General features: G+C 50.6%; 2 long non-coding RNA genes across 2 annotated transcripts in view; one reads left to right on the forward strand and one right to left on the reverse strand.

Annotated features, from left to right (window-relative positions):
• The window catches only part of LOC114670987 (uncharacterized), a 66,814-nt gene that overhangs the window by 14,583 nt on the left and 33,983 nt on the right, over positions 1-18,248 (reverse strand). The window lies entirely within an intron of this gene.
• On the forward strand, positions 1,817-5,798 carry LOC144333206 (uncharacterized). The gene is made up of 2 exons (XR_013401685.1): positions 1,817-3,770; positions 4,570-5,798. It is a non-coding gene; the product is annotated as an uncharacterized LOC144333206 (long non-coding RNA).

The following is an 18,248-nucleotide window of genomic DNA, read 5'->3' on the forward strand; positions in this document are numbered from 1 at the left end:
GATAAGTCCCCTTCCAAGAAGTAACCTTCCTAGAGTGGCCTTGAAGGGCTCAGCTGAGATTCTTACAAGAGGCAGTCAGTCCCCACCCATGTATTTGTTCATTAGATGCCGACCGTAGGCTCTGGAAATCCACCATGTGAACAATCTCAAGTTGTACGCTGGCAAGGAGATTGAGAAGACAGAGAGGGTTTTGTTCCTTGGCTGGCGTCAGAAGAAGCCTAAGCTGTACTCTTGGCCCCACTCAGAGCAGCTGGGCTAATGCTGGCCCGTGTCTTTGCCTCTCAGCATCTTAGTTGCCTTATCCCTAAAGGAGGAATGCGCATAGGAGCCCCTACTGCGGAATTCCCAACAGCGAAAGCCTGCGAAGATGCTACTACTATACTGTCGTGTAGTCATTCAACAAACATTTGCTGAGCACCTACTGTGTGCTGGATTCTGTTTTAGGCACTTGGGAGACAGCAGGGAACTAGACAAGCAGCATCCCTGCCTGCCTGGCGCTAACGTTCCAGAAGGTGGAAAAACTCATGTCTTTCGAAAGCTAGGAATCATTTCTGATTTTGTTTTGGAAGTGGCATTGGGCTTTTTATGGTGCCTGGTATGTAATAGGTTGTTGATTTTTTTCTCTTTAATGAATGGTGAATAACCCACACCATGAGGAAAGGGCTTGGAGATAGCATGTACTTAGGGGAGGGTGGGATTCTGGGTGCTGGAGGTTGCTGTCCTATACCTCCTGGGCACTGGTAATACTGGGGCCCCCATGTAGCACCCTGGGCCCATCTGAGACCTCCCTGACCACCCTTCCTGAGAACAGTGAACATAGAGGCCAAGCCGCCCCAGGTAGAGCCTGAACTCTGCAATCAGTGACAAAAACCAGGCTTTACAGTGAGGGCAGAGCTTAGCGACATGGAGCAGATTCTCCATTCAATCCCAAAGGGATTTCGTGCACATCGGAGTGTGTGGAAAACGCTTACAAACTGAGATGTTCCATACACAAGCCCAGGTGTCTCGCTTCCCCTGAAGCATCAGAAATTCTGCCACACTGGGTGGCACTCCTGCCTGGCACTGCTGGGCTAGGGCCAAGTGGATGTGGCCTCTGTTCCACCATCCACACCCCTTGTGTATGCGCAATGTGGCCACATTTTCAACCCCTGGTTTAAATGAAGCAAGTCGGGAATTTTTATTTATTTATTTTTTATTTTTTTATTTTGAGATGGAGTCTCACTCTGTCGCCCAGAGCAGAGTGCAGTGGTGCAATCTCAGCTCACTGCAACCTCCGCCTCCCGGGTTGAAGCGATTCTTCTGCCTCAGCCTCCCGAGTAGCTGGGGCCACAGGAGCCCACCACCATGCCCATCAGGCCAGTGTCACAGCTAATTTTTGTATTTTTAGTGGAGACGGGGTTTCGCCATGTTGGCCAGGCTGGTCTCAATCTCCTGACCTCAAGTAATCTGCCGATCTCGGCCTCCCAAAGTGCTGGGATTACAGGCATGAGCCGCCGCACCCGGCCGCAAGTAGGAGTTCCGATGAGGACATGAGTGGAACGTTAAGTGAAAAGGACTTTCTCCAGCCTGGTGACTGCAGGTGTGGTGGGGGAGGAGGAGTGAAGGGAGACCAGGTTAGGAAACCAGGTAGTCAGCAGTCCAAATCCTGGCTCTCCCGCTCGTTGACCTTGGAAGTGTGCTTAGCATCTCTGAACCTCAGTTTCCTCATCTTGAATATGCGGAGCTGTGTCCTGCAAGGTTGTTGCAAGGCTGGCTGAATGTAAAGGGCCTCCTGTGTGCCAGGCATGGCTAGGGGGCAGGGACACAAAGGACTAGACAGGGGGTTGGAGGCTCAAAACCTACAGAGGCAAGACAGGCAGTGTCAACAAGCAGAGTGGCCAGGGCATGGCAATAGGGACCGGAAGGGAGTGGAGCGCAGTGACCGTGACGAAGGGAGTGCCTGCCACATCTAAAGGCCAGTTCCAACAATTGTCACGTAAGAATGTAGGGCCCGGGGTCACCAGATCTGGTTACTTACTTGTTTTATTTATTTATTTTTAGACAAGGTCTTACTCATTCTGTCACCCAGGCTGGAATGCAGTGGCATGATCACATCTCACTGCAGCCTCAACCTCCCAGCCTCAAGCAATCCTCCTACCTCAGCCTACTGAGTAGCTGGGACCTCAGGCGCATGACACCACACCTGGTTAATTTTTGTTTTGTTTTGTTTTTTGTAGAGTAGAGGTCTCGCTATGTTGCCCAGGCTGGTCTCAAACTCCTGGGTTCAGGTGATCCTCCTGCCTCAGCCTCCCAAAGAGCTGGGATTACAGGCGTGAGCCACCATGCCCAGCCCAGATCTGATTTTTTAACAGAGCCCAGATTTTTAATGTGAAATATCCTAACTTTTAAATGATGCCAGTTAATGTTTTTAAAAATAATGAATCTCTGTGCAAGAGCAGCTAAGCACATTTGTGGCCCACCAGTGGACGAACTCTGAGTCAGACATGGTGGCAGCCAGGGAGGGGCTCCTGCTCTCACTGAGTTTGCAGGCCCCGGGGGAACTGGCTGTGAGGAAGCCAGTTCTCAGCTCTGGAGTGACCATGTGTGGTGGGGAAGCACTGCGGGCTGGGCGAGCGCGTTCTTCCCGGAGGAGGATTCGGCTCCACACTGACAGCTGAGTGTGGGGTGAAGGGGAGCGGGCAGGAGGCTGGGGAAGGTCAGGCCCTGCAGAGGAAATGGCTTCAGCAAAGGCTTGGCAGAGGGACTTGGCCCCGGCCATCTGCGCATCCAAAGGGCATCCAGCGTATCCCTTGGCAACACAAGGAGCAGTTACTCCATCCCTCACTCAGTGGAAAAGAAGGGCAGCCCCTTCTTGATAACTCTGTGCCATGCTCGGGAATCGCCAGCCAGAGTGTCAGTGAGTAGAGGGCAGGTCAGGCTGGCCCAGGGTCCCTGGCCCCATGTACTGGCTGGAAACTGGAGCCTGGGGACCCTCCTGGGGGACCTCTCTGTGCCTGCCATTGTCCACCCCAGTCTTAGCTCCTAGCCCTGCCTGGCCCACTCTTTCCTGAAGGAGGGAACCTGGAAACGCACTTCAGATTCCTCGGTGCTTATGTACTGTTTGGGGCGAGGCCTGGCACATTCCAGAACAAATGGAATTAGCAGGCAGTGACGGGGGAGGAAGCTCCATAGGGAGGAGGCAGGGTAGAGGCAGCAGAGGGAGGCCGCTGGTCTGGGCTTTGCTCCTCCTGGCGGGGTCTGCATGGAGCTCCGACCCTCAGTCTTCCTCTCCCCAACCTCTACTGTTCCAGATCACCATGGGGTCTGAGAGAGGGGCTCTTAGTCAGCAGGAAATCCTCCACGGTCAAAGCCAAGGTTAAAGCGACTTCCATGTGAGCATCTTCTTCCTACCCGGCACCGGTTTACGATGAACAGACAGCAAAGGTTCTGTCGCAACCAGAGGTGGTTTGGCGGCAGAGCTGGAGCGGACCCACTGGGTTCCAAATGTTCTCTTAGAACAACTGCCACTTAGGAGCCCAAAACCTTCTCTGGCAGACTCTCCATTGAGAACGTTCATATCCAGGACTGTGCATACAGTCAGTGCTCAATAAATGCACTTTTTTTTTCAAAGGGCCGGGTGTCACAACTCATACCTGTAATCTCGGTGCTCTGGGAGGCCAAGGCAGGAGGATCACTTGAAGCCAGGAGTTCAGGACCAGCCTGGGCAACATGGCAAGACCCTGTCTCTAAAAAATAAAAATTGGGCGCAGTGGCTCATGCCTGTAATCCCAGTACTTTGGGAGGCCAAGGAGGGCGGATTACTTGAGGCCAGGAGCTCGAGACCAGCCTGGGCAACATGGTAAAACCCCCATCTCTACTAAAAAATACAAAAATTAGCCAGGCATGGTGGCGGGCACCTGTAATCCCAGCTACTTAGGAGGCTGAGGCAGGAGAATCCCTTGAACCCAGGAGGTGGAGGTTGTGGTGAGCTTGGATCACATCATGGTATTTCAGCCCCAGGTGACAAGCAAGACTCTATCTCAAAAAAAAATTAATTAAAATTAAAATTAAAAATGTATTTTAAGAAGATTATCTGAAGAGGGACAGACTGAGTTTCCTTTCTGAGGTGGCGCTCCCCACCCTCCCAGCCCGTGGGACCTGCACACCCTCAGCCAGTCTCTCTCCAAAGACTACCCAGAAGGAAAAATATTAATATGTTCAAACACTAATCAAATCTGGATAATTTCACTAGAAACCTTTCCATAATTTCATCAGCGTTAAAGGATTACAATAGCAACAAATTAAACCAACGGGCATGAATTTAGTTGCTCAAGAGGAAAATGTAGCTTGATTTAGAAACGGATGTTACAGTTTATTAACCAATCTAAATTAATTCGATTTTGAGCCACTGTTAAATATACATTAGGATGTATCACCCAATAGCACAGCTGACAGGGGGAAAGAGAGGAGAGAAAGGAAAGCAAGGGAGGCTGATAGGAGCTTATTGCCTACGCAAAAAACAGTTTGTTAATTCTGAGGCATGGGGCTGGGTGTCCAAAATTAGAGAAGGGAATACCAGAGAAGACTCAGAGTAGCGAGGATTACAAACTCAACTGAAGCTGCCTTAAGCCAAAGGGAGGATTTATTATCTCGGTATCTGAAACTATCAGGGCAGAGGTAGCTTCAGGTACAGCTGGATCCAGGTGCTCCGGGTCAATAGACCCTGGCCTTTTTCTATTTATTAGTCTATTTTTTCCACGTAGACTTTACTCTCAAGCAGGATCTTCCTACCTGGAGGTAGGATGACCACCACTAGCTCTAAGTCTTCATTCTATTGTCCCAGCCCCTTGCAGAAAGAGAGCTTCTCTGATACTCCCGGTCCCATGCTGAATTTCAGGTGAAGCTCTCAGTGGCCTAGCCGAGGTCATGAACCACTCTGATGAGCCATGCTTGGGTCCCTTACCCATCCTTGAGCTGGGGAGGAGGGGAGGATGGTCAGCTTGGCCTGCGGCAGGTGGTCTGAGAGCAGGAGGGAAGCTGGTACCAGCAACAGGAGAACGGATGCTGCCCACACAGGAGCAGGAACTGTGGACTCCCAGAGGGACCAGGCCTGTACCAAGCCCCGAGAGACAAAGGGACATGTGGGAGTCACATGGCTCATCTGGGACTCCCTACCAGCTAGGGACTGTTTCTACCTTCCCAGTTTTCTTATTTGATGTGAGAGCTGAATAATGACATCCCCTAATGCCTAAAGGCTGAACAATGACACCTATGTTCTAACGCCTGGAATCTGAGTATGTGACCTCACCTAGCAAAAGGGACTTTGCAGATGCCATTCCGTTAAGGATCTTGAGATGGGGAGATGACCCTGGGTTATCCAGATGGGTCAGTGGAATCACACAGGGCCCTTAAAAAGGGAGGCAGTTCAGAGGGGACAGAATGGGGTAAAAGCCCAAGGAATGCAGGCGGCCTCAGGAGCTGGGAGAAGCAAGGAACAGATCCTCCCCTGGAGCTTCTGGAAGGAACCACCCTGTCAACCCTTGATTTTAATCCCATGAGACTCATTTTAGACTTCTGACCTCCGTAAGTGTAAGAGAATAAATGGGTGTCGTTTTAAGCCACTAAGTCTGTGGCAATTTGTCACAGCAGCAATAAGAAACAAATACATTTGTACAAGACCATGTACCCGCCTCGGGCAGGAGGCCAACATACCACAGCGTAGAGAAAGTTTCAAGGACAACAGCGAGAAAAAGATGTTTGTGTTGCAACAATTTCAGATGTATTTATTTATTTTTATGTTTTTGAGACAGGGTTTCACTTTGTCACCCAGGCTAGAGTGCAGTGGCGCAATCACGGCTCCCTGCGGCCTCAACCTCCTGGGCTCACATGATCCTCCCGCCTCAGATCCCCAATCAGGTGGAACTACAGACACATGCCACCGTGCCCAGCTAATTTTTGTATTTTTTGTAGAGATAGGGTTTCACCATGTTGCCCAGGGTGGTCTCAAAGTCCTGAGCTGAATTCCTGAGCTGAAGCGATCCACCTGCCTTAGCCTCCCAAAGTGCTAGGATTTCAGGCATGAGCCACCGCACTCGGCCCACAGTTTCAGATTTATTATGATACAGAATGCAAAACTGCTTGGATCGTTATCCTACCTCAAAGAACTCTTAGGCCTGTACAAAGACTGTTTCCAACCCTGTCTTCCCGCACAGGAGTGCCACCAGCAAATAACTAACATAGTAGTTACTTTGTATACTAGCAAATAACATATTCATGGGCACATGTGGTGGCCTTGAAAGTGGCCCCCTCAGGGCATGTATGGCAGATACCAGGCTCTGAATCACCTGTACCTGTGCTGTGCCAAGCTCCCCATGGGTGCTTCCTGCCACTGAGCAAGCAGGACGGGAAATAAATGCAGGTCCATCCCAGCGCCATGCGGGACCCTCCGGGAGGGGATCTTGGTCTCAGGACTCCCCATTGGCCGGGACAAAAACCTTAGAACTATCTGCAGCCTGAAGCTCCTCCTACTCCAACCTCATTCCCTCCCTCTCTCCTGCACAGGGGCAGGCCCAGCGCCACGGCTTGAAGGCTCTCCCTTTCCCCTCCCTGTTCCTTTTCCCCTCAGGGCCCTTTCCCCTAGTCAGCCTCCTGCATGTCTAATCTCACTGGGCATCTGCTTCTTGGGGTCACAAACTGACTCCCACCATGTGGGAATTAGAAAAAAGAGGCCCCAGGCTGGGTGCGGTGGCTCAGGCCCGTAATCCCAGCATTTGGGGACGCCAAGAGTCGGGAGGATCTCTTGAGCCCAGGACATCAAGACCAGCCTGGGCAACAGAGCAAGACCCCATCTCTACAAAAAGAATTTAAAAACTAGGTGGGTGTGGTGGCACATACCTGTAATCCCAGCTACGAGGGAGGCTGAGGCAGGAGGATCACCTGAGCCTGGGAGGTTGAGGCTACAGCAAGCCATGATTGCACCACTGCACTCCAGCCTGAATGACAGGGCAAGGCCAAGTAGAAAGAAAAAGAGCAAAGAAAGGAAGAGAAAAAGAAAAGAAAAAGAAAAGAAAAAGGAGCCCCTTGGGTGGATACATTATGAAAATCAGTTCTTCTCCCAGGATGAGTAGTCAAGCATGGCCTGGGATCACCCCCCACTGCCTCTTCAGTGAGTGCCTTTGCACAGTGCACAACACACACACTGTGCTTGGACTGTGCTGACTCCTCAGGCGGTACCTGTGACTCCTGGGTTATAGGGAGATTTTGTGGGGACATGAGTATAAGGCAGGCCAGGAAGATCCCCCCTCACTATTCAGGCCTGTGCCTGCCCCCCATATGGCTACAGTCCAGTGATGCTGCATCGTGGCCACTCCCTCTGGCTAGCCCTGGAGGTTTCTACCTTGCCCCAGTCCCCACCCAGCTCATGCTACCCCCTTACCTGCTGGGACCCTAGGGCTTTAGAGCTCACCCCACCCTGTGCTGACTCTGGCTGAGCAATCAACTTGCTGTGTGATCTTGGTCCAGCCACTGCCCCTTTCTGAGCCCAGCTCTCCTGTTCCTGAAACAGGGAGTACAGGCTCCTCTCCTCTTCAATGGCCCTCCAGGCTCCTGTGCTCTGACAGACTGTGGGAAGATGGAGAGGGAGATAAAGAGAAAATAGTTCTGCTTAATTGCCTCATTAAGCGCTCCTTGTTGGAAAGCCAGAATTGGAGGCCTCCTCTGTTTCATCGCCTGCCTGCACCTCCTCCCCGCCCCCCAGCTGAATGAGGCAGCTGAATGCGGAGCGGCGAGGGTCGGGGTCTAGAGAAGGATCCTCAGGAAGGGGCAAGATTTTGGCTAAGCCCCAGCCCAGTGAGCCCACGTCTGTTTCATAGCTTCACTAGTCAGGATTCCACTGGGCTGCATGTAACAGAACCCGGCCACATAGTGCTTAAATAAGAGTGGGATTTCTAGGCTGGGTGCGGTGGCTCACACCTGTAATCCCAGCACTTTGGGAGGCCAAGGCGGGCAGTTCACAAGGTCGGGAGATCGAGACCATCCTGGCTAACACTATGAAACCCCATCTCTACAAAAAATACAAAACATTTAGCCGGGCATGGTGGCGGGCGCCTGTAGTCCCAGCTACTCGGGAGGCTGAGGCAGGAGAATGGCGTGAACCCGGGAGGCAGAGCTGAGCGCAGATCATGCCACTGCACTCCAGCCTGGGTGACAGAGTGAGACTTGTCTCAAAAAAACAAACAAACAAAAAAAAAGTAGGATTTCTGGCTGGGTGTGGTGGCTCATGCCTGTAATCCCAGCACTTTGGGAGGCCAAGGGAGGTGGATCACCTGAGGTTAGGAGTTCGAGACCAGGCTGACCAGTATAGTGAAACCCCATCTCTACTAAAAATACAAAAATTACCCGGTCTTGGTGGTAGGCGCCTGTGGTCCCAGGTACTCGGGAGGCTGAGACAGGAGATTTACTTGAACCCGGGAGGCGGAGGTTGCAGTGAGCCGAGATTGCACCACTGCACTCCAGCCTGGGCGACAGAGCAAACTCAACAACAACAAAAAAAAGAGTGGGATTTCTGTTCTTCCTGTGTAACAATAATGACAGCAAATGCCGTGGAAGTGCCTGTCGTGTGCCCGTGCCCAGAACCATTCTAAGTGTGGTGCGTGTGTCAACTCACAATGACCCCCTGTGCTGGGGTGAAGAGCATTCCCCCCAAAATTCATGTCCACCAGGTACTGTGATTGTGGCCTGATTGGAAATAAGGTCTTTGCAGGTGTCACCAAGTTAAGATAAGGTCCTGCTGAATTAAGGTAGGTCTTGATCCAATGACTGGTGTCCTCATAAAAGGACGGAAATTTCACCACAGACACACGCGGACAAGGCCGTGTGACAACAGAGGCAGAGACCGGAGTGATCCACCTACTAGCCAGGGAACACCCAGGATGGGCCACAACCTCCCGATGCCCGTAGAGAGGAGTGGAACGGATTCTCACTCAGCAACTGCAGAGGAAGCCGGCCCACCGCAACCGCGATTTCCAACATCCAGCCTCCGGAACTAGGGGGAGCACATCTCTGTTGTTGTGAGATAGGTAAAGTCATCACCCCCATTTTACAGAGGGGGAAACCGAGGCATGGGGAGGGTGAGTAACTGGCGTGAAATCACAAAGCTGTAAGTGGCAGAGCCAGGATTTACTCCCGGCCTATTTGACTCCACCTGGAAGGGTTCCTGCCGGGGAGATGGTTACAAGGAAACACATCACAGGGACATGGCCATGAACCTCTTTGGGGTAATGTGTGGGAGCAGCAGGGTGTGGCTGCTGAGACACAAGGATTCATCTACATTCCCCTACAACGTGGGTAACCCACAATGGACCACAGGACCCAGGTCTCTTGTGTGATTGAATGACCCAGCCTGGTGTGGAGGAGTAAACCCGGGTGACCGAAGCACCAGTGGTAACCGGGTTGGGTGGGATTTAGCAGGCCAGAGCCCCACAATGGAATGACCCCCATGGACTGTGCCTGGAAGTAGGGTGGGAGGTGGGACTCAGACACCAGACCAAATTGAGGGCTAGCTGAAACAGGTCTGGGTGGAAGTAGGTTTCCATAAGCCACGCCTACCACTGGCCAGGTCAGTTTGCTGTTGCCATGGCAACCACCAAATGACCCGGAAGTTAACACCCTCATCCAAGAAATTTCTGCATAAGCCGCCCCTTAATTTGCATATACTTACAAGTGGGTATAACTGAGTGCGGCACTGCCTCGGAGCAGCCATTCTGGGCACACTGTCTGTGGGGTGGCAGGACCTCTGCTGCAGGGATGCTTCAGTAACAGTTGCCGTCCATCACCACTGGCTTGCCCTTGAATTCTTGCCCTTGAATTCTTGCCCTTGAAGCCAAGAATCCTCCCTGGCTCAGCCTCGGGTGTGGGGCTCGCCTGACCTGCCCCGTTGGGAAGCCCCAGCGCTGGAGACTACACCCCAGCTGCCGTGAGTGCCCTGTGTTCAAAGAATGAGGGTGAGATGAGCTCAGCCCCACTGGGCTCCTGCAGGGCAGGCGCTTTGCTCCGAAGCCCCCTCCCCAGCTTGCTCCCTCCTCTGTTTCTTGCTCTGTGAAACAGGGCTTAAGGGCTGCTCCCCTGCCCCACCTCACAGGCAACACTCTCCGGGCACTTCTGTGTGCCAGACACGGTGGTGGTGGTGGCAGTGCCTGACCTTCATAACCGTGTCTGAGCATGTAGTCCTGGGGTGTTCAGGACATCCCCAGTGCTGTGCAGCCCTCACCACCCTCAGCCGCAGAACCCTTTTCATCTTCCCAAACCCAACGGCAAGAAATGAGGGGGCTGGACTGGGGGCTGCGCAGCTGACAGGTGCCACCATGAGGGAACTCCTTTCTGCTTATTGTCCTGCCTGCTGCCGGTGGGAGGACTCTCTCATGCATCCCTGGGGCTCACACCCCACTCTGGGGACCTCTGCTCTGTTTTTTGTTTGAAAAGCAAAAGCCAGGAAGTGATGTGAAAGAGATTTGTAACACGTCTCTTCCCTGAGACAAGTAGCATAGAACCAACCACATACTTGAATAGGGGTCTATCTGATGGTGTAAAGAGGGGAGGGAAAAAGAGAGTGCTATTAACATCTCAATCACTGCATCAAACTAACCTACCGATGCACGGTGGAAACCTATGCAGCCATCATAACCAGGTTTGGGAGAAAAAGCTGAGGCTTATATTAGATACAGCATTATAAAGTTAAAGGAAGAAATCAAATAAAAATGTACACATAGTGTGGTCATACAACCAAGGCAAAAAGAAAACCAGCAATTATATACAGACAGAAGCCTGGACGAAATAATACCCAGATGTTAACATGGATTGTCCACAGGGCATGAAACTCTGGAAACATTTTTTCCATCTCTGCTTTTTAATTTTCTCTCTTTTCTGTTTAAGTTGGATGAGTATTGCTTTTACCCAGAGGGGGAAGTCGTGTTAAAAAGTGGAAGATCCTGAAACTCTTTCCATAAGGCCCCGAGGTGACGGAGCAAAACCCTAGAAATAAGGCAAAACCTGCTTTGCAGCAACCCACCGGCCTCTGTCGATGGCGACTTTCCCATTTCCAGGGATGTGCGGCTTGTGTCCTGTCCGGGGTGCCCATGCTGTTTCCTTCCTGAAGGTGCAAGGCAATTGCCAGGGATGTGAAGGGGCCAGGGTCTCAGTGTCACTCTGGTTCCCATGTGTAAAGTGCCTCACTCAGGTTACAAACTCAGCAGAGAGCGCCTGCCCCTGCCCCATCTCAGGGTTCCTCAGACCTCTGGCATCTGGGCACCCCTACACCTTTGCCATGTGTACGCCTCTCTCCTACGCCGAGTTACTTAACTTTTTCTAAGCTGGCCCGATTAGTTTTACTTCAATACATTTACTATTAATAAGAAGACATTTGCCCCTTCTGCATTCACCAAAAGGTATATACAAGAATGTTTCTAGAAACTTTATTTGCAGTTGTCCATTACAGGAAACAACTCCCAAATCCATCCAAAGATGGCCAAGTGAGCTGTGGTCTGTTCACACTGAGGGAGGTTATGTGGCAACAGTAAAGAACGCGGCACAGACACGCACGTGAATGAGTCTCGTGGACACCGCGGGGAGCCACAGACGCCGGCCGCAGAAGCGCACAGGCCGCATGGTTCAGTGTGTGTGAAATTACAGGAGAAATTCCCTTATAGGGAGAGAAGTCAAAATAGCAGGGACCCCAGCAGGGGTGGGTGCTACTGACTGGGATATGGCAGGGGGACACGCCTTCTAGGGGAGCCTTCTTGGGGCTGGAGATGTGCTTTATCCTGATTTGGGTAGCAGTTTCCTGGGTACACACACTGAAAATGCATCAAGCTGTACATTTCAGATCAGTTCCCTTTACACTCTGAGAAATAGATGATGATGATGATGATGATTGATAGATAGATAGATAGATAGATAGATAGATAGATAGATAGATAGATAGATAGACAGATAGATAGAGATAGATGTTTCAGCAGAAATAAGAAAGTTAAGAAATAGGCCAGGCGCCTGTAATCCCAGAACTTTGGGAGGCCTTTGGGAGGCCTTTGGGAGGCCAAGGTGGGCAGATCACTTGAGGCCAGGAGTTTGAGAAGAGCCTGGCCAACATGGTGAAACCCTGTCTCTACTAAAAATATAAAAATTAGTCGGGTGTGGCAGCGCATGCCTGTAATCCCAGCTACTTAGGAGGCTGAAGCAGGAGATTGGACCTGGGAGGCGGAAGTTATAGTGAACCGGGATCGTGCCATTGCACTCCAGCCTGGGCAACAGAGCCAGACTGTCTCAAACAAACAAAACAAAAAAGTTAAGAAGAGAGAAAGGGAGGGAGGGAGGGAGGGAGGTGGAGATAAAAGAGGGAAGGAAAGAAGGAAGGAAGGAAGGAAGGAAGGAAGGAAGGAAGGAAGGAAGGAAGGAAGGAAGGAAGGAAGGTCTCATTTGCTAAGGTCCTAAGTGCTGGATCCCATGAAACAGTGGTTTCGTAGTTGTCTTGAGAGAGGAGGGCAGCTTCAGTCTTCAGTGGGAGTTTTGCTGCCTCTCGGCAGTGTCTATTGAGGATGGAGCTGAGCTAGGCATAGGCCTAACCTCTTGGCCACCCGTTGGGACAGCTGCAACTTTTAGCAGAGGCATCATGACTTCCTCTGAGCAACAGCTCTGAGAGTGATTAGCAGGAGGCACAGCTGGGACCCAGCCACTGGGCTGCAAGCTTGTGACTGTCGCCCCTGCTCCCCAACTCAGTGGTCTCCCCCAAGTACCACCTTCCTTTCATAGCATGAATCTTTCAAAGACTGCCCTAGTCCTAGCAGAGGACCATGTGCTGGGCAAAGCAGACTTGCCCTAATGAAACTTTACAATCACAGGCCCCAGATCCTCCACTGGGCTCCAGGGTGGCAGGGAGGTGGTGGAACAGCAACACACTGGGACCCTTCCTTGGGAGGAGGGCTCCCCACCCCCACAGCACTGTAAGCAGAGATTGCTCTAGTCCAATCACCAATCACTCCTTCTCCCTTAGTACTAGAAACCCTGGCTTTTAGCTGGGCACATTGGTGACAGGACTAACAATGCATTTCCCAGACTCCCTTGCAGCTAGATATGGCCAATGCCATGCCCATATGGCTGTGCCCAACACAGGCTACCAGCATGGAAGTGGAAGTGTCCTTAAAGGGAGGGAGAGCCATCCACTCCCAGCCCTCCTCCTTTCTGTTGGCCAGAATTCAGATATGATGGCTGGAACTGGAGCAGCCATTTTATTTATTTATTTATTTATTTATTTATTTATTTATTTGAGACAGTCTTACTCTGTTGCCCAGGCTGGAGTACAGTGGTGTGATCATAGCTCACTGCAGCCTCTACCTCCAGGGCTCAAGCAATCCTCCTGCTTCAGCCTCTCGAGTAGCTGGGACTACAGGTGTGCGCCACCATACCCAGCTAATTTTTAAACATGTTTTGTAAAGACAGTGTCTCATTATTTTGCCTAGGCTGGTCTGGACCTCCTGGGCTCAGGCGACTCTCCCACCTTGGCCTCCCAGAGCTCTGAGATTACAGGTGAGAGCCACCGTGCCCTGTTGGAACGGCTGTTTTAGGCCACGAGATGGAAGTGATGACTCCCACTGGATTTTGTCTCTCTGTGGGAAGGAAACTCATAACTTATTTAAACCACCATTATTTTGGGTTCTCTGTCATTCACTGCCAAATGTCCTCCTAACTCATGATAGCCGCAAAGCTAAGCAATGGATTCTTGGGACATGGGGCGGCCTCTAAGTTACCTTGTTCTGGTTGGGAGAAAGCGGCCTTTTACAGGGCTGATACCAAGGCCGGAGCACTGATCACAGAGGAGGCACCTGGGCTGACAAGGGGACCGCTCTGCTTGTGTATTCTGAACACACGTGTAAGTCCAAACGGTGTGATTCCAATAACTCTTACCTTTCAAGCATTACCCACTTTGAGGAGAAATAATTCAAATAACAAACTAGACCCCTGCAGTTATGACACCAGTCCTGTTCCAAACCTGCTTCCTCAACAGCTTTTAAATTCAAAACTATTTCAAACGCACAAAGTGTGCAGTTAATAATGTAACTGATTGCACATGTCCAACCACCTGGATTAACAGGATATTAACATTTCGCCAAATTTCCTTGAGGTCTCTCATTCTAAAGAAACAAAAAGTCACAGGGCTGGGCATGGTGACTCATGCCTGTAATCCTAGCACTTTGGGAGGCTGAGGCAGGAGGATCACTTTGAGGCCAGGAGTTTGAGACCAGCCTGGCCAACATGGAGAAAACCTGTCTCTACTAAAAATACAAAAATTGGCCGGGCGCGGTGGCTCAAGCCTGTAATCCCAGCACTTTGGGAGGCCGAGACGGGCGGATCACGAGGTCAGGAGATCGAGACCATCCTGGCTAACACAGTGAAACCCCGTCTCTACTAAAAATACAAAAACTTAGCCGGGCGAGGTGGCAGGCGCCTGTAGTCCCAGCTACTCGGGAGGCTGAGGCAGGAGAATGGCGTGAACCCGGGAGGCGGAGCTTGCAGTGAGCTGAGATCCGGCCACTGCACTCCAGCCTGGGTGACAGAGCGAGACTCCGTCTCAAAAAAAAAAAAAAAAAAAAATACAAAAATTAGCCGGGTGTAGTGATACGCTCCTGTAGTCCCAGCTACTTGGGAGGCTGAGGCAGGAGAGTCACTTGAACCCAGGACACGGAGGTTGCAGTGAGCCAAGATTGCGCCACTGCACTCCAGCCTGGGCGACGGAGCGAGATTCTGTCTCAAAAAAGAAAAAGGAAAAAGAAACAAAAGTTCACAGAACCAGCTAAGATTCACCTCTTTCTTTGCACACACAGCATCCCTCCCCTCCACCCCTCCCTCCCTCACTCCTGTGCATGTCTCAACCCTTCCACAATTGTCTCCATCAACAATAGATCGTGCTGTAAAAAACCACTTTCTCGTTCTAACTGGTTAAACTCATTCTTTCAAATACTTGCTGATACCTGGTTGATGTTATCACTTCACAATTTATCTAGGACAACCAGACCCCCTGGAAGTCCCCGTGTCTTTAGGGAGCTTTTTTTTTTTTTTTTTTACCACCAATATTGCCTAAAGACAGATGTGCTACTTTGCCTTTTTCTAGTACATATTACAATAAATGTGTGACTATGCAAATTAAAAGACAAAAGTTGAACGGTGCACCAGTTAAAACTGTCCTGGGTACCACCCAGAGAACACTAACTCTCCAGTCCCAGGAGAGCTAGGTTCTGTGACCCCACCTTCCTCCACAGGCCAGCCAAACCAGAACATTCCAGACACTTCTGACTGTACCCTGCAACAGTAATAATAAATTTTGAGCGCCGATGCTCATGATATAAATATTTCTGACTTGTAAATTGTGGACATGCCTCGACATTCCTTAGCTGTTTTCTTCCTACTTAGCTAGCCTTCTCCCTACAGGGGGATTTTTAAGCCACATGTCCATTTTGTGAGGATGACTTTTTTTAAAAAATATTTTATTAAAAACATTTTTTTCACTCTGTTGCCCAGGCTAGAATGCAGTGGCACAATCACAGCTCACTGCAGCCTTGAACTCCTGGGTGCAAGAGATCTTCCCATCTCAGCCTCCCAAGTATAATAGATGGGACTATAGGCATATGCCACCACACCTGGCTAATTTTTTGGAGAGACAAGGTCCCACTATGTTGGTCAAGCTGGTCTTGAACTCCTGGCCCCAAACAATCTTCCTGCCTTGGCCTCCCATAGTGCTGGAATTACAGGCGTGAGCCACTGCACTGGGCCTGAGGGTTATTTTAGTTAACACTGGGTGCCCTCGTCCTTAGAGCCACTGGGCCAGTCAGATCACACTGCAATGCACTGCTATTTGCTGACAAGTACTGAGGACACCACCCCCAGGCCAGGTGCTCGTGGAGGGAAAATACGAGCAAATAAACAGCAAGCACATACTGAGCAGGGGCTATGCACTCGGGCCCGTTCTAAGCACTTTACACCAGCTAGCTTATTTAATCCCTGCCGCAGCCCAGGAGGCTGTTATCCCATTTTAGGACTGAAGTTCAGAAAGGGTGAGAAACCTGGCCAAGGTCCCAGAGCTGTCACAGACAGCTGCCTGCTCCTTGTGTCCTCCCAGGGCAGAAACAGGGCTTGGAGAGCTCTCTGGGGTCCCTTTCATAAGGGACTGTTCCCATCGGGAGAGATCTGCTCTCATGACCTAGCCACCCCTCAAAGGCCCTGCCCTCTAAGGCCATCGCATGGGGGCCAGGGTCTCAACATATGCATTTGTTGGGAGAGGTTGCACAAACATTTAGTCTTTTGCACATATTGTATCAAAAATATGTAACTTTAGGGTGGGCGTGGTGGCTCACACCTGTGATCCCAGCATTTTGGAAGGCCAAGGCAGGAAGATTGCTTGAGGCCAGGGGTTCAAGATCAGCCTGGGAAACATAGTAAAACCCCCATCTCTAAAAAAAATAAAAATAAAAATAAATAATTAATTAGCTGGAAATAGTAGCACACACCTAGAGCCCCAGAGGATCACTTGAATGCAGGAATTCGAGGCTGCAATGAGCTATGTGCCACTGCACTCCAGCCTGGGCAACGGAGCAAGACCTTGCCTCAAAAAAAAAAAAAAAAAGTAAGTTTAATTGGCAATATCAAGTGTTGATGAGGATTTACAGGTGGGAGAGTAAATTGTTACAACCATTTTGGAAAACTGTCACCAGCTACTGAATCTAAGAATAGGGCTACTCTGTGGTCCAGCAATCCCGTTCCCAGATACACTCCCAAGAAAAACGTCCATCCGCTCTAGAATGAAAAACAAACGATGATCTCTTCACGTAATTTCATGTAATTGAAAACCGCACAGAAATTAGCAAGCACGAACTGCAGCTTCCGGACAGCACGGCGAGAGCGACCCTCACTGGTGAGGATATGCAGATGAGGCCAGACACCGGGAGCGGGGGTGAGAGTTCACGCACTGTGTGAGGCTCGGGAACAGCAGAGAGGGTCTGTGGGGATAGAGTCTCTATCATGGTTACCCCTGGAGGATGGGAATCGACTCCGCAGGGCACGTGGGAACTCTTGGGTGATAGAAATCTTCCACGTCCTGGTCTGAGTGCTAACGCCAAGGTGGAAACATGCAGACGTCTGTCATAAGCCATCACTCACGGAAGATTTCTGCACCTTACCATGCATCCATGCATTCCATGCATTGCTCATCTGTATAATTTTTTTTTTTTTTTTGAAGACAGAGTTTCGCTCTGTTGCCCAGGGTGGAGTACAGTGGTGCGATCTCAACTTACTGCAACCTCCGTCTCCAGGCTTCAAGTGATTCTCCTGCCTCAGCCTCCCAAGTAGCTGGGATTACAGGTGGCCAACACCACGCCTGGCTAAATTTTGCATTTCTAATAGAGACGGGGTTTTGCCGTGTTGGCCAGGCTGGTCTAGTACCCCTGGCCTCAGATGATCTGCCCTCCTCGGCCTCCCAAAGTGCTAGGATTACAAGCGTGAGCCACCTCACCCAGCCCATAGACTTTTTTTAATGTGTAACTTTGGCCACTAGAATCTCTGTCAGTGTGTTGAGATGCTCACATTAAGAGGGGCGTGATTTAGCTGGGTGCAGTACCTCAAGCCTGTATTCCCAGTGCTTTGGGAGGCTGACAGGTGGGAAGATCGCTTGAGGCTAGGAGTTCAAGACCAGCCTGGGCAACATAGTGAGACCCCTGTCTCTCCAAAAAATAAAATTAATTAGCTGGGCATAGTGGCACGCACCTGTGGTCCCAGCTATTAGAGAGGCTGAGGATAGCTTGAACCCAGGAGTTTGAGGCTGCTGTGAGTTACGATCATGCCACTGCACTCCAGGCAGGGTGACAGTGAGACCCTGTATCTAAAAAATTAAATTTTTTTATTTTTTATTTTTTGAAACAGAATCTCACTCTGTCACCCAGGCTGGAGTGCAGTGGTGCGATCTCAGCTCACTGCAACATCTGCCTCTCAGGTTCAAGCGATTCTCCTGCCTCAGCCTCCTAAATAGCGAGATTATAGGCACCCGCCCCCACACCCAGCTGATTTTTGTATTTTTAGTAGAGACAGGGTTTCACCACGTTGGCCAGGTTGGTCTCAAACTCCTGACCTCAAGTGATCTGCCTACCTCAACCTCCCAAAGTGCTGGAATTTAAAATTATTTTTTATTGTAAAAAAGAGGGACACGAGAGAATGGACCCAATTGTGGAAACTGC

Source organism: Macaca mulatta, chromosome 11, assembly GCF_049350105.2.
Source record: "Macaca mulatta isolate MMU2019108-1 chromosome 11, T2T-MMU8v2.0, whole genome shotgun sequence".
Classification (NCBI taxonomy): domain Eukaryota; kingdom Metazoa; phylum Chordata; class Mammalia; order Primates; family Cercopithecidae; genus Macaca; species Macaca mulatta.